The sequence below is a fragment of the Halichoerus grypus genome, chromosome 1 (assembly GCF_964656455.1).
Source record: "Halichoerus grypus chromosome 1, mHalGry1.hap1.1, whole genome shotgun sequence".
NCBI lineage: Eukaryota > Metazoa > Chordata > Mammalia > Carnivora > Phocidae > Halichoerus > Halichoerus grypus.
Genome location: NC_135712.1, coordinates 14,124,434 through 14,137,158, shown reverse-complemented (window position 1 = coordinate 14,137,158; position 12,725 = coordinate 14,124,434). Strand labels below are relative to the sequence as shown.

The window sequence follows — 12,725 nt, the reverse complement described above, 5'->3', positions numbered from 1 at the left end:
AACATTTAGGAATGTTAAATAAAACATAACAAAATCCTTTTAAACACAGAACTGAGCTCCAAGAAATCCCAGAGCCCCAAATGAAGACAATAAAATGAGCTGGTGGGCAAGTCTGAAAGCAATGTTGAGGAAATCCATCAGTCCCCTAACCCTAGTGCGGTGTTTCCCAAAGAGAGAGAGAAATCTTTTGGTGGTAGGAGATGCACAGTTTGGGAGGGGGGCGCAAAATCACATAGTTGGCAGGGACACTTGAGTCTCCCTCGCTCCTGGGCAGTAAATACAATTAGCACTCCCTGGTCTCTGTGCCAATAAAAATGCACCCACACATTTCCCAACAGCAGTACCATCCCAGCCTGGGAACCAATGCCCTGGAGACTCTGGTTTCAACTCTATAAAGACATGATACTGAAAAAAGTGTCATGGGGTGCCTGGATGGCTCAGTCGGTTGAGCGTCTGCCTTCGGCTCAGGTCATGATCCCAGGGTCCTGGGATCGGGCCTCCCATCGGGCTCCCTGCTCCGCGGGAAGCCTGCTTCTCCCTCTCCCACTCTCCCTGCTTGTGTTCCCTCTCTTGCTGTCTCTCTCTCTCTCTCTGTCAAATAAATAATAAATACAATCTTTAAAAAAAAAAAAAAGAAAACAGGTGTTAGATCTGTACGAGTTGGAGAATTAGAACTGAATCTCCCACATTCATATGGTTCCCCTGAAGGGCTATACCCTTGGTCTAAAAAGATGTAAAAAGATAAAAGAAAAAAGTATTCCCTTGCAGAAGGGAAGGAAGGGAGGGGGAGGGAAGCGAAGGGAAGGGAAAGAAGGAGGAAGGAGCAAACAAAGGAAAGGAAGCTTGTCTGATTCTGCCTACACTCCAGGACAGGAGAGCAGGGAGGGAGCAAGGGGTGGGGGTGTGGGGGGGGTTCTCCAAAGATGATAACCACAGGCTGGCCCCATGGGTGCTTGAGACTCAAATTTACACCATGTACTGCATCCAGGAGACTCCATGTCTTCGTCAGCTTGGGCTGCTATAACAAAAGACCACAGATGTGGTGGCTTAAATGACACACACTTATTTCTCTCAGTTCTGAAGGATGGAAGTCCAAGGTCAAGGGGCTTGCAGATTCAGTTCTTGGTGAGGACCGGTGGAAGGCCACCATCGCCCTATGTGCTCGCATGACTTCTTCCTTGTGTGTGTAAGGAAAAGACTGAGCTCTGCTCTCTTTGTCTCCTTACAAGGACACTAATCCCATCATGGGGGCCTACTCTCACAACTTTATCTAAACCTAATTACCTCCCAAAGGCCCCAACTCCAAAGAACAATCACATCGGGGCTCAAGGCTTCAATATATGAATTTTGGCAGGACACAAATATTTCGTCCATGACACTCAAGATGAAAAACTGCCTTAAGATTGTTGTATATTTGTATTCCAAGCACTCCAGCAAAGACATAATCAAAATCCCTCTTAATCAAAACCACACTTAATGATGGTATCATATAATGCCCAGTTAAAGCTTGATCAAATAAAAACCCATAATTCATTATCATAAAACCCAGGAAGAACCAGGTCCTCATGAGTGAGAAGCAAGAGACACAATAAGCAACAGAATAAGATTCCCAAGGAATGATACTGCAATCATAGATATAGAATGTCAAGTACATTTAAAAAAAAATTTTTTTTAAGAAGGAACAAGAAAAGAGATAACTTCAAAAAAGATCAGGTAAATTAACAGAATTTTAAAAATGAGAACTATAACCACTCAAATAAAACACTCAATAGAGGGGCGCCTAAGTGGCTCAGTCAGTTAAGTGTCTGACCGTTGATTTCGGCTCAGGTCATAATCTCAGGGTCGTGAGATCAAGTCCTGCATCAGGGTCTGCATTGAGCATGGAGTCTGCTTGAGATTCCCTCTCTCCCTTTCCTTCTTCCCCTCCACCTGTTCTCTCTGTCTCTCTCTCTCTCTCTCAAATAAATAAATCAATCTCTTTTTTAAGATTTTATTTATTTATTTGAGAGAGAGAGAGATAGCACGAAATGGGACTCAATCCCAGGACTCTGGGATCAAGACCTGAGCCGAAGGCGGATGCTTAACTGACTGAGACATCCAGGTGCCTCAGATAAAAAAAAACAAAACAAAACAAAACAAAAACACTCAAGGGGCACCTGGGTGGCTCAGGTGGTTAAGTGTCTGCTTTTAGCTCTGGTCATGATCTCAGGGTCCTGGGATCAAGCCCCATGTCAGGCTCCCTGCTCGGTAGGGAGTCTGCTTCTCCCTCTCCCTCTCTCCCTCTGCCCTGCTCGTGTCCTCTCTCTCAAATAAACAAATAAATAAATAAAAACATTAAAAAGCACTCAATAGATAAAAGATAAAAATATAAAAATTAAAAAATTAAAAAAGATAAAAATAAAAGTTCAAGAAAGAATAAAAGATCTGAAGACATGACCTCCCTAAAGCACAGAAGTCTTCAAATGCTAAAACTATCATATAGAATTGTATTTCCAGCTAAAATATTATTCAATAAGAAGACTATAATGTTCTCTGAGAAACAAAGAGTGAGAAAGCTTGCTATAAACAGAACCTCACTAAAAAACTCTCTAAAAGGATGTATAGGCATACTTAGGAGATACTGTGAGTTTAGTTCCAGACCACTGCAATGCAGTGAATATCACAGCAAAGCAAGTCAAATGAATTTTTTGGTTTCCCAGTGCATGTAAACGTTATGTTTATGCTACATTGCAGTCTAATAAATGCGCAATAGCATTAGGTCTAACAAATGCACTTTTTTTTTTAAGATTTTATTTATTTATTTATGTTTAGATTTTATTTATTTATTCATAAGAGACAGAGTGAGAGGCAGAGGGAGAAGCAGGCTCCCCGCTGAGCAGGGAGCCCGATGCGGCACTCGATCCCAGGACTCCAGGATCATGACCTGAGCCGAAGGCAGATGCCTAACCATCTGAGCCACCCAGGCGCCCAGATTTTATTTTTAAGTAATCTCTACACCCAACATGCGGCTCTAATGTATAACCCTGAGATCAAGAGTTGCATGCTCCATTGACTCAGCCAGCCAAGCACCCCCAAAAGTACATATCTTTATTTAAAAACACTTTATTGCTAAAAAAATACTAATCACCTGAGCTTTCAGCAAATCATAATCACTGATCACTGATCACCATACAAATAATAATAATGAAAAAGCCTAAAATATTGCAAGAATTACCAAAATGTGACAGAGAGACACAAAGTGAGCAAATGCTGTTGGAAATGTGGTGCCAACACACTTGCTCAGGGCAGGGTTGCCACAGATTCTCAATTTGTAGAAGACGGTATCTGCAAAGCGCAATACAGCAAAGCACAATAAAATAGGGTATGCTTGTACTTCAAGTGGGGACATGCACACACACAATCTGATATACAATAAAGTAATAAAGAGCTGATATACACACGTGCAAGTCTTAGTTTATAAAACAACACCCCACAGATTCCAAAAAAAGGGAGAGCATTTGTAGGTTTAAAAATACAAGATGTGGGGTGCCTGCAACAGACACATGAAAAAGTGCTCAACATTGCTCAGCATCAGGGAAATCCAAATCAAAACCTCAATGAGATACCACCTCACACCAGTCAGAATGGCTAAAATTAACAAGTCAGGAAACGACATATGTTGGCGAGGATGCGGAGAAAGGGGAACCCTCCTACACTGTTGGTGGGAATGCGAGCTGGTGCAACCACTCTGGAAAACAGTATGGAGGTTCCTCAAAAAGTTGAAAATAGAGCTACCATACGAACCAGCAATTGCACTACTGGGTATTTACCCCAAAGATACAAATGTAGGGATCCGAAGGGGCACCTGCACCCTGATGTTTATAGCAGCAATGTCCACAATAGCCAAACTGTGGTAAGAGCCAAGATGTCCATCGACAGATGAATGGATAAAGAAGATGTGGTATATATATATATATATATATATATATACACAATGGAATATTATGCAGCCATCAAAAGGAATGAGATCTTGCCATTTGCAATGACGTGGATAGAACTGGAGGGTATTATGCTGAGTGAAATAAGTCAATCAGAGAAAGACATGTATCATATGACCTCACTGATAAGAGGAATTCTTAATCTCAGGAAACAAACTGAGGGTTGCTGGAGTGGGGGGTGGGGTGGGAGGGATGGGGTGGCTGGGTGATAGACACTGGGGAGGGTATGTGCTATGGTGAGCGCTGTGAATTGTGCAAGACTGTTGAATCACAGATCTATACCTCTGAAACAAATAATGCAATGTATGTTAAGAAAAAAAAAAGAAGATAGCAGGACGGGAAGAATGAAGGGGGGCGAAATCGGAGGGGGAGACGAACCATGAGAGACGATGGACTCTGAAAAACAAATTGAGGGTTCTAGAGGGGAGGGGGGTGGGAGGATGGGTTAGCCTGGTGATGGGTATTAAAGAGGGCATGTTCTGCATGGAGCACCAGGTGTTATGCACAAGCAATGAATCATGGAACACTACATCAAAAACTAATGATGTAATGTATGGTAATTAACATAACAATAATAAAAAAAAAAAGATGTGGGGCGCCTGGGTGGCTCAGTTGGTTAAGCATCTGCCTGCAGCTCAGGTCATGATCCCAGGGTCCTGGGATCAAGCCCCGCATCAGGCTCCTTGTTCGGCAGGGAGCCTGCTTCTCCCTCTCCCTCTGCCGGTCCCCCTGCTTGTGCTCTCGCTCTCTGTCAAATAAATAAATAGAATCTTAAAAAAAAAAAAAAGAAAAGCCCAGAAGCAGCCTTCCGGCATACAGAGGCATGATATACAGCACATGAGCCACTGCAGATGCTGGGGAAAGGAAAGGCATATCTGATAGACGTTATGACAGCAGATTACTCAGATGGAAAAATGCACAGTTGTACCCTAACATGCACCATTCACAAGAATCAGCACCAGGGAGATGTAAATCAGAAGCATGTGAATAGCCCAAAGTATACAATCTTTTACAAGGAAATACAGAAGACAATGTTTGTTACCTTAGGCAAGAGAAGGGTTTCTTAAATAAGATATAAAAAGCACAAATCATATGAGACAGAAAATCAGATTTTATTAAAATTAAAAACTCTTCTTTGTCAAAAGCCACAAGACACATACTGAGAAAAGTTATCTTCAACACGTAACTGGCAAAAATGTTAATATCTAGAATATAAAGGAATTCCTATGAATCAGTATCTTGTAAGTATATATGATTTTTTTTTTTTTTTTAAGGATTTTATTTATTCAGGGGCGCCTGGGTGGCTCAGTGGTTAAGCGTCTGCCTTCGGCTCAGGTCATAGTCCCAGGGTCCTGGGATTGAGCCCTGTATCGGGCTCTCTGCTCAGCAGGAAGCCTGCTTCTCCCTCTCCCACTCCCCCTGCTTGTGTTCCCTCTCTCACTGTGTCTCTCTCTGTCAAAATCATAAACGAAATCTTAAAAAAAGATTTTATTTATTCATCTGAGACAGACAGAAAGAGCATGAGCAGGGGGAGAGGAAGAGGGAGGGGGGGAAGCAGGCCCCCCACTGAGCGGGGAGCCCCACTTGGGGCTCGATCCCAGGACCCTGAGATCATGACCTAAGCCAAAGTCAGACGCTCAACCGACTGAGCCACCCAGGCGCCCCAGTATATATGATTCTAAAGCATGTATTCTTTTTTACTCCAATATGCCATGCTTCTGCCCTTAGCTGAAGACAAAAATTAATAAAATAAGAAGAGAAAAAGCAATGTAGCTTGTGAAAGAGAGTTTGCAAAGTGATGATTCTATCCATCCCTTTGAGCACAGATTTTTGTGTTACTTTTTCTCCATCCCATGAATTGGGGCTGGCCTTGTGACTTGCTTCAACCAACAAAATGTGACATAGATGATGATACATCAACTCCAGGCTAAGACCTCGAGTGTCCCTACAGTTTCTGGTTTTGCCTCCAGGATCTCTGCGCTCACCATACAGAGAAACCACAAGCTAGCCTCTTGAGGATGACAGGCCTCAGGCAAGGGGGGGCATCCAGTCAACCAATCACCAAACATGCAAGTGAAGCCAGCTCAATCCTCCAGCCCCGGTCAAGCCGCCAGATGACACAGCCACATGAGTGACTCCAGGCAAGCACAGCAGAACAAGCACTCAGCTGAGCCCAGCCCAAAAGAACGAGCAAATAAAATGATGGTCCTGGGGTGCACCTAGCAGAAGATAACCAATGAACAGGTAAGGGGGATTTAGCCATCAAAGAAAGCCAGAGCCAGAGAGGCAGGAATTGACAGCTTCTCTGAAGGCCCCCTAGCCTAAGAATCTAGTGGAACAACACCACTGACTTTTTTGGCAACCCCAATGCCACAGTTTTGCAACATCCTACCGCAGCTCCCCACGCCCTTCACTACAAGACACTTTCCTCTAACAACAGACACTGAAGGAATTCCCCTTTGTCCGGGAGGTAGCTGCCCCCGTTTACTCACCAGTGCGCACACACAAACAGATGGCTCTGCTCACCATCAGAGAGATGGGAAAGCCAAGGACAAGGCTGACAGGTGGCTGAAGAAGTGGTCAGAGCAAGGGAACCGCCGCCTCACCTCCACTCCATCCCCACATTTAGCATAATGTCCAGCATAGAGGAGGTGCCCGGCCGCCATTCTGGCAGCACAGAGAAGTGGGGCCAAATCGGAAGAGACAAAGGATGGACGGGGGCTGGACAGCCCCGGGGGATGAGGACGCACAGAGCAGGGCTGAGGCTGGGCAGGACGGGACCTACTGGCTATATCCACAGGCACCATGAATAACATGCATTGTTGTAAACAGGTCTGATCGTTTCTTCACTTTTCAGAATGGTTTTCACGTCATAACAACGTTCTTGGGACCGAGAAACCTTTGAACTAGCACGTCCCACTCGCCATCAGCAGGACAGACATTAACATTTAGATTTCTCTTTCATTGATTCAGTGGAGACACATTCACTCTGACTTCATTCAAGTCTGCTCAGGACTTAAATTTAAAGAAAGAAGATAAAACTCTTCCACTCACGAGATACATTAACCATGGTTATTAAATAAGCGGATCCTCTAATTCAAACATTTCCAAAGAAGAACCAATTATAACGTTGATTTTCTGAAAGCCTTGATTAATGCTTGCGTTTAAATCTCTGTGAGGAAAAAATGATTTGAGGGCCAGGGGGCAAGAAAAGGTTAGATATTACCAATAAAAACATTCAGCTGAAATGAAATTTAGTCACTAGGCCAGGATTTTATTTTGCTTTTCAGTCTTTTGACTGTCATATAAGAATTCCATAGAAACACTCATAATATATATAAGATCAGCATAAACACTCTCTCTACCACAAAGCTAAGAAACAAAAATAATTATAAAAAAAAAAGAATTACGGAGAGCTTAATATGGATTATGAAAAAAACCCTCCAACTTTAACTTAGCAGAAAAATAACTTCTTTCCAGCCAAATTTCACAAAATCTCAGCATCTGTTTCTCTATGGAGAGAAATTTTTAAATCCATGAAAACTGTAGATATAAGCATTACTGATTCGGTTAATTGGTTGTGAAAGTGAAATAATACAAGGTTCATTCATGTTCTTTAAAAATATACAAATGGAGGCTCTTAAATTCTCAACCATCCCCCCCTCCACAGGATTTGACAGGTGTCATCAACCCATTCCAGTTGGAAATCAAGACTAGGGGTTTGGCCCCAGCAGGGCCTCAGGAAGCAGGCCAGGTGCTGTGTGACAAAATCACAGAACCCAGACAGTTTACAAAACGCACATGGCTCCACATTTTATCAACAAACAGAGGACCACGCGCTCCTGGTATCTATGAGATGTTAGAGCCTCTGAAGGACGGGGCCATATTTGTTTGTAGGGAGATAAATCTGTGCGGTTCCTCTTTCTTTGTTGCCTCTCCCTGAGGCCTGATTGTCTTGTTATCAGAATCAAGCTCCAGACAATCTGCACGGAACAGCACTCTGGAATAGACTCTTCCACTTCACAGGCACTCTAGGGAAGCATGCTCTGCCCGCCGATCAAAACGCTGTCCACGTGGGGCGCCCAACCATTCCTTCTCGGACCAAGGTGCCTTCGACTCCCCCTGCTGTCACGGAAGCTTTTCCCGTTACAACACACACTGCCCGGTCTACTTCCTGCAGGAGGGATCTCTGTACTCGAAACAGACTCCACTCTTCCACTGGGCATCAGACAGATGTGCCTGAGGTCTATCAAGGGGGGGCTGACTCTCCAAACCCAACGATGGCCCCAGTTGTCTTGAACTCCTACGGACCAGAGTTAGCCGCACACGCCCGGCTCTCCCAGGCTCAGTTTCTGGAACGACCATCTTTCAAACAAGAACCAACTTCAGTTTGCTGAGCCCTGGCATCTTTATTGGAATACTGAGCTGAATGAGGGCACCTGCTTTACCCCCACAGGTCAGGTGGAATTTTAGGGAAGATAAAGCAGAGCTGCAGTCACCATAAAAATGGCATGGCTGTGAGCCTTGATGGCAGAATTTAAAATGTAAGACACACAGATATTCTGCAACCTTGGGAAGATACCATCGATGCCACTGGTATGATTCTTACAACTTGCAGAAAATGTGGGCTTTTGCATCATGACTAACTGAAATACCTTTGTTTCAGGAGTTAATGTCAGTGATAAATATCTTCTGCCAGAACAGTTTCACTCACATTTGGGAGAAAGGCCTCAAACTAAGCATTTATTCGTTCTTTGCTCTTCCCTTGACTCAAGGGGGGGGGGGGCGGGGAGTGGGAGGGAGATGCCAGAAAAGGGTATTTGTGTTAGAATTCCCTCAATAAATGTTTTATAAAACCTTTAAAAATTATTTTACATCCAGATTTGCTTTCCTATATTGATGTTCGCTGTGAATAGTTCCCTAACTGGGTGAAGTAGGTTTACCTTCTGATAAATCAGGCCAGTGGCTCTCAAAAGGGGGAGATTTTGCTGCTCAGGGGACATTTGGCAACATCGGAAGATATTGTGATTGGCCCCACTTGGGGGAAGGGGCTCCTTACTACTAACTTACAGTGGTTTGTAGTAACACTGGTAAACATCAGTGCCTAGGACGGGCCCCCCCACAACGAAGAATTATCTGGCCCAAAACGTTAGTAGCTCCAGATGAGACCAGTATTCAAAATAAATCACACAGGAACATTCAAGAGGTCTTCTGGAAACTCACACAAACAGTTTTGCAACTTCCTACCCCAGCTTCCCCTTTGCTCCAAGGTTCTTTCTATAATAACAGTCACTCAAGGGACTGTCTTTTTGTCTAGACATCCTTCCTCCATTTTCTTACCAGTGTGCCAGTAAACAAATATTAAAAAAAAAAAAGGTTGAAAGTAGCTCAAGAAAGATTTCAACAAGGACCCATGGATGGTCAGTGACTGAGAATGGGAAACTGGGTCTTAAGAGAGAACACTCCGGATGAGGTCCCTGGTTTTCTAAGCCAACACAGCAAAACATTCAACCACGCTTCCTTGCTCTACAAGGAGAGGAGTCTGGAGATGCATTCCATATCGCCTAACAGATTTTCATTACAAAAATCTCAGGGGCGCCTGGCTGGCTCAGTCAATGGAGCATGTGACTCTTGATTTCCAGGTCCTGAACTCCAGCCCCGCGTGGGGTGTAGAGATTACTTAAATAAATAAGTAAATCTTTAAAAGAACAAAATCTCAGACCATGATATGGTATCAACAAATACCACTACAGATGGTTTGCATGTGACCATAACATCCCACCAAGACAACAAAAAGGGGATCAACAACCAAAGGACAGTTGGTAACCCGACGTGGTGGATCCCAATCCTAGCTGCACGTTAGAATCCCCTGAGTTTTAAGCAAAACCACAACAAATGCACCCGAGGCCCCAGTTCGGACCATGTGAATCATGATCTCTGAAAAGGGGCCCAGATGTCTCTCATTTCTTTCCACCCAGGAGAGGAAAATACTTAAGTAAGGTATTCATAAACATAGTTATCAGACAATTCACCTGTTGCAGATTGAGGTGGATGGAGTAGAGACCAGTGAGATCAGAAATGAGCAGCCTCTGGTTCCAAGCCAGAAAATCTTCATGTCCCCATAAGAGATTGTGCTTCGAATACGTAACATTTATCGAGCACTTCCTAAGACCTATTCTAAACACTTTACTTTTATAACTCAGTTCATCCTCACAGCAATTTAGTGAGATAGTACTGTGGTAATATCCCCATTTTATGCATGAGGACACCGGGGCTTGGGGAGATGAAGCTAATAAACACAGAAACAGGACTTAGTCCCGAGAAACCTGGTCCCAGAGCCCATTCTTAGCCACTAGGGTGTGATGCTTTCAGAGAGGAAACAAACCTTTCCATGAGAAAAGGGGGCTCAGAAATAATCCAGCCCTGCAAGTTCATTCCAAATTTCAGTCCAGGTTCTGAGGGCAGGATTGGACCAAGCCTGCCTACTTGGGCTCGTAGGATAGGGTGAGTAGCCGGGCCAGCCTCCCATGGACGGGCACCCGCCAAGGCTCACGTGGACCCCCAGGTCCCTGAGACACTGCCAGGCCCTCCGCCCAGGCTGCCAACCACGCACTGTGACCACCATTAAGATGGTCCCTGCATCAGACCTCAAGCCTGCTACTCAGGATGCTTATTTTTAGCTACTTCTAAATTTAGACTAAGGCTATAGTCCAGCCTCCCCATTGTACCATTTTGCTAGTTGTTTTCTTTGCTATTTTAACCGCAGCTGACCTTAGACACTGCTTTATCTCTGCCTCATTATGGAGCAATCTTTCAGGTTATTTTATCCTGTTTACTTGCCTCTTTTATTCTTCACGGTTAAATGGGGACTGGGAAGCAGTAGCAAACCAGAAGGCAGAGAGGCGGAGACTCAGGCTCCCCCGCTCAGCCCCACCAACTGGGCTGCGACTGCCCAGAGCGTTTGAGAATTCTTCTGGAACTTATTAATGTTGAAGACGGCCTAGAGACCTCACAAGCAAACTAACACAGTGACCCGACTTTCTTGCTTTCATCTTGAACCAGTTTGGTGATCTGACCTGGACTGAAGAAGACTTTGTTCTGAAGGATTTTCAATCATTGCAAAATATTGAAAGGGGAACTGATTAAAAACCAGAACATCTGCTAAAATTTAAGTTTGAGAACACAGTCATGGCCCAGTCGTCAAAATGACTTTGAGCACCTCACTCAACAAATGTCAGATCCAACGTATCGTTCAGCCGGAAAAAAAGCAAAGGAGTCAATGAATCTTCTAAGAATGATTCCAAAATGGAAATTTTAGTATGCTTTGAACACCGGTAGGTTCAGTGGGTTTAGCACTCAGCCTTCAAAGGTGACTGGCCTAAAGGAGGTAATACGTAGTAGGTAAAGGTCAGTTGGTAAGTTTAAAACTCCATCATATAAAAGATGGGACACTTACTATATATATACGTATACTCTATATTCTATACTCAAGTATTTCTAAAATACTTGTATGCAAATGCATTTTAATTAAAACAATTTTAATAAAAGTTTACAAAATGCACACATACACGCACAATCTTTTTTTAATGAAGAAACACCCCTAAAATAGTGACTACCTTTAAAGGGGCAAATTGTGAGCAATTCCAGTCACATTCTCTCAGGGAAACTATCTGTAAAGGGTCAGATGGTGAATATTTTCAGCTTTATAGACCACGAGTCCACGTCGCTACTACTCAACTCTGCCTTTGCAATGAGACAGTAGCCAGAGATAAGATGTAAATGATGGGCATGACTGTGTTCCAATAAAACTTTATTTACAAAAACAGGTTGTGGGCTGCATTTGACTGGTGGGGTGTAGTTTGCCAACCCCTGCTTTATATCCGTAACCCACAGGAAGGGCTCAGACGGAAAAAAAAAAATTCAAAAAAAGTTGTGCACACACTGTTGGTCATAGCGTGTACATCCAGATCTTGTAAAAATCCTTTAAATAACCTAACCTACCACTACATGCCTCATTCAAAGTCATATTACAGAAACCGCGCTCTGTGAACTGAGTTTTATGGGCTCGATGCTGCCATCTTGTGGTCATACAAAAGAACAGCCTTCATGGTCTCCATTCTCTGTTAAGGGTACATGGTTCACTTGAGTCCTGTTCTAAAAATCTGATAGGGGTGTGGATACTGCAATGACATAATGACTCAAGGAAGTCAACGGCAATAGGCGCCTTCAGTTTGCTGAAGCCTCAATTTGCCAAATTCTTGCGACAGCCGCTGAGCTGTCACAAGAATGAACTCTCACAAGGGTTCTGCCGGTGATCTCCTCTCATCAAGCCAAACTTCAGAAGGGAATTTGAAAAACAATGACAGGGCAAGAATACTCAAAGTACCTACCCTCAAATTTTGAAACCAAAGACTTTTTTTTTTATTTTAATTTAACTCAAGTTTTAAAAACAAAATAAATCCAAAACCCCAACTTACTAAAATCAACCCCAATTCTAGAATTAGGTCATGGGGTCGTGAATAAGTGACAATAATGCTGTTGACGGATGCACTCATTCACCGACTCTTGCGGAACGAGAATGGGGTACCTGTGGAGTCGCAGGAAGAAGACATAAGCTCAGTCCCAGGAAACAAACTCAGGACAAAGAGAGAGACAAGCCAGTAAGAAGAGTATCACGTGATAGGGGCCCACGTGAAAGATGTTTTTGGAGGGTCCTAGGGACCTGGAGGAGGGAGCTAGCTCTGCTGG

General features: G+C 43.6%; 1 protein-coding gene across 12 annotated transcripts in view; it reads right to left on the bottom strand.

The window, feature by feature from the left end:
• The window catches only part of TIAM1 (TIAM Rac1 associated GEF 1), a 373,738-nt gene that overhangs the window by 43,390 nt on the left and 317,623 nt on the right, over positions 1-12,725 (bottom strand). The window lies entirely within an intron of this gene.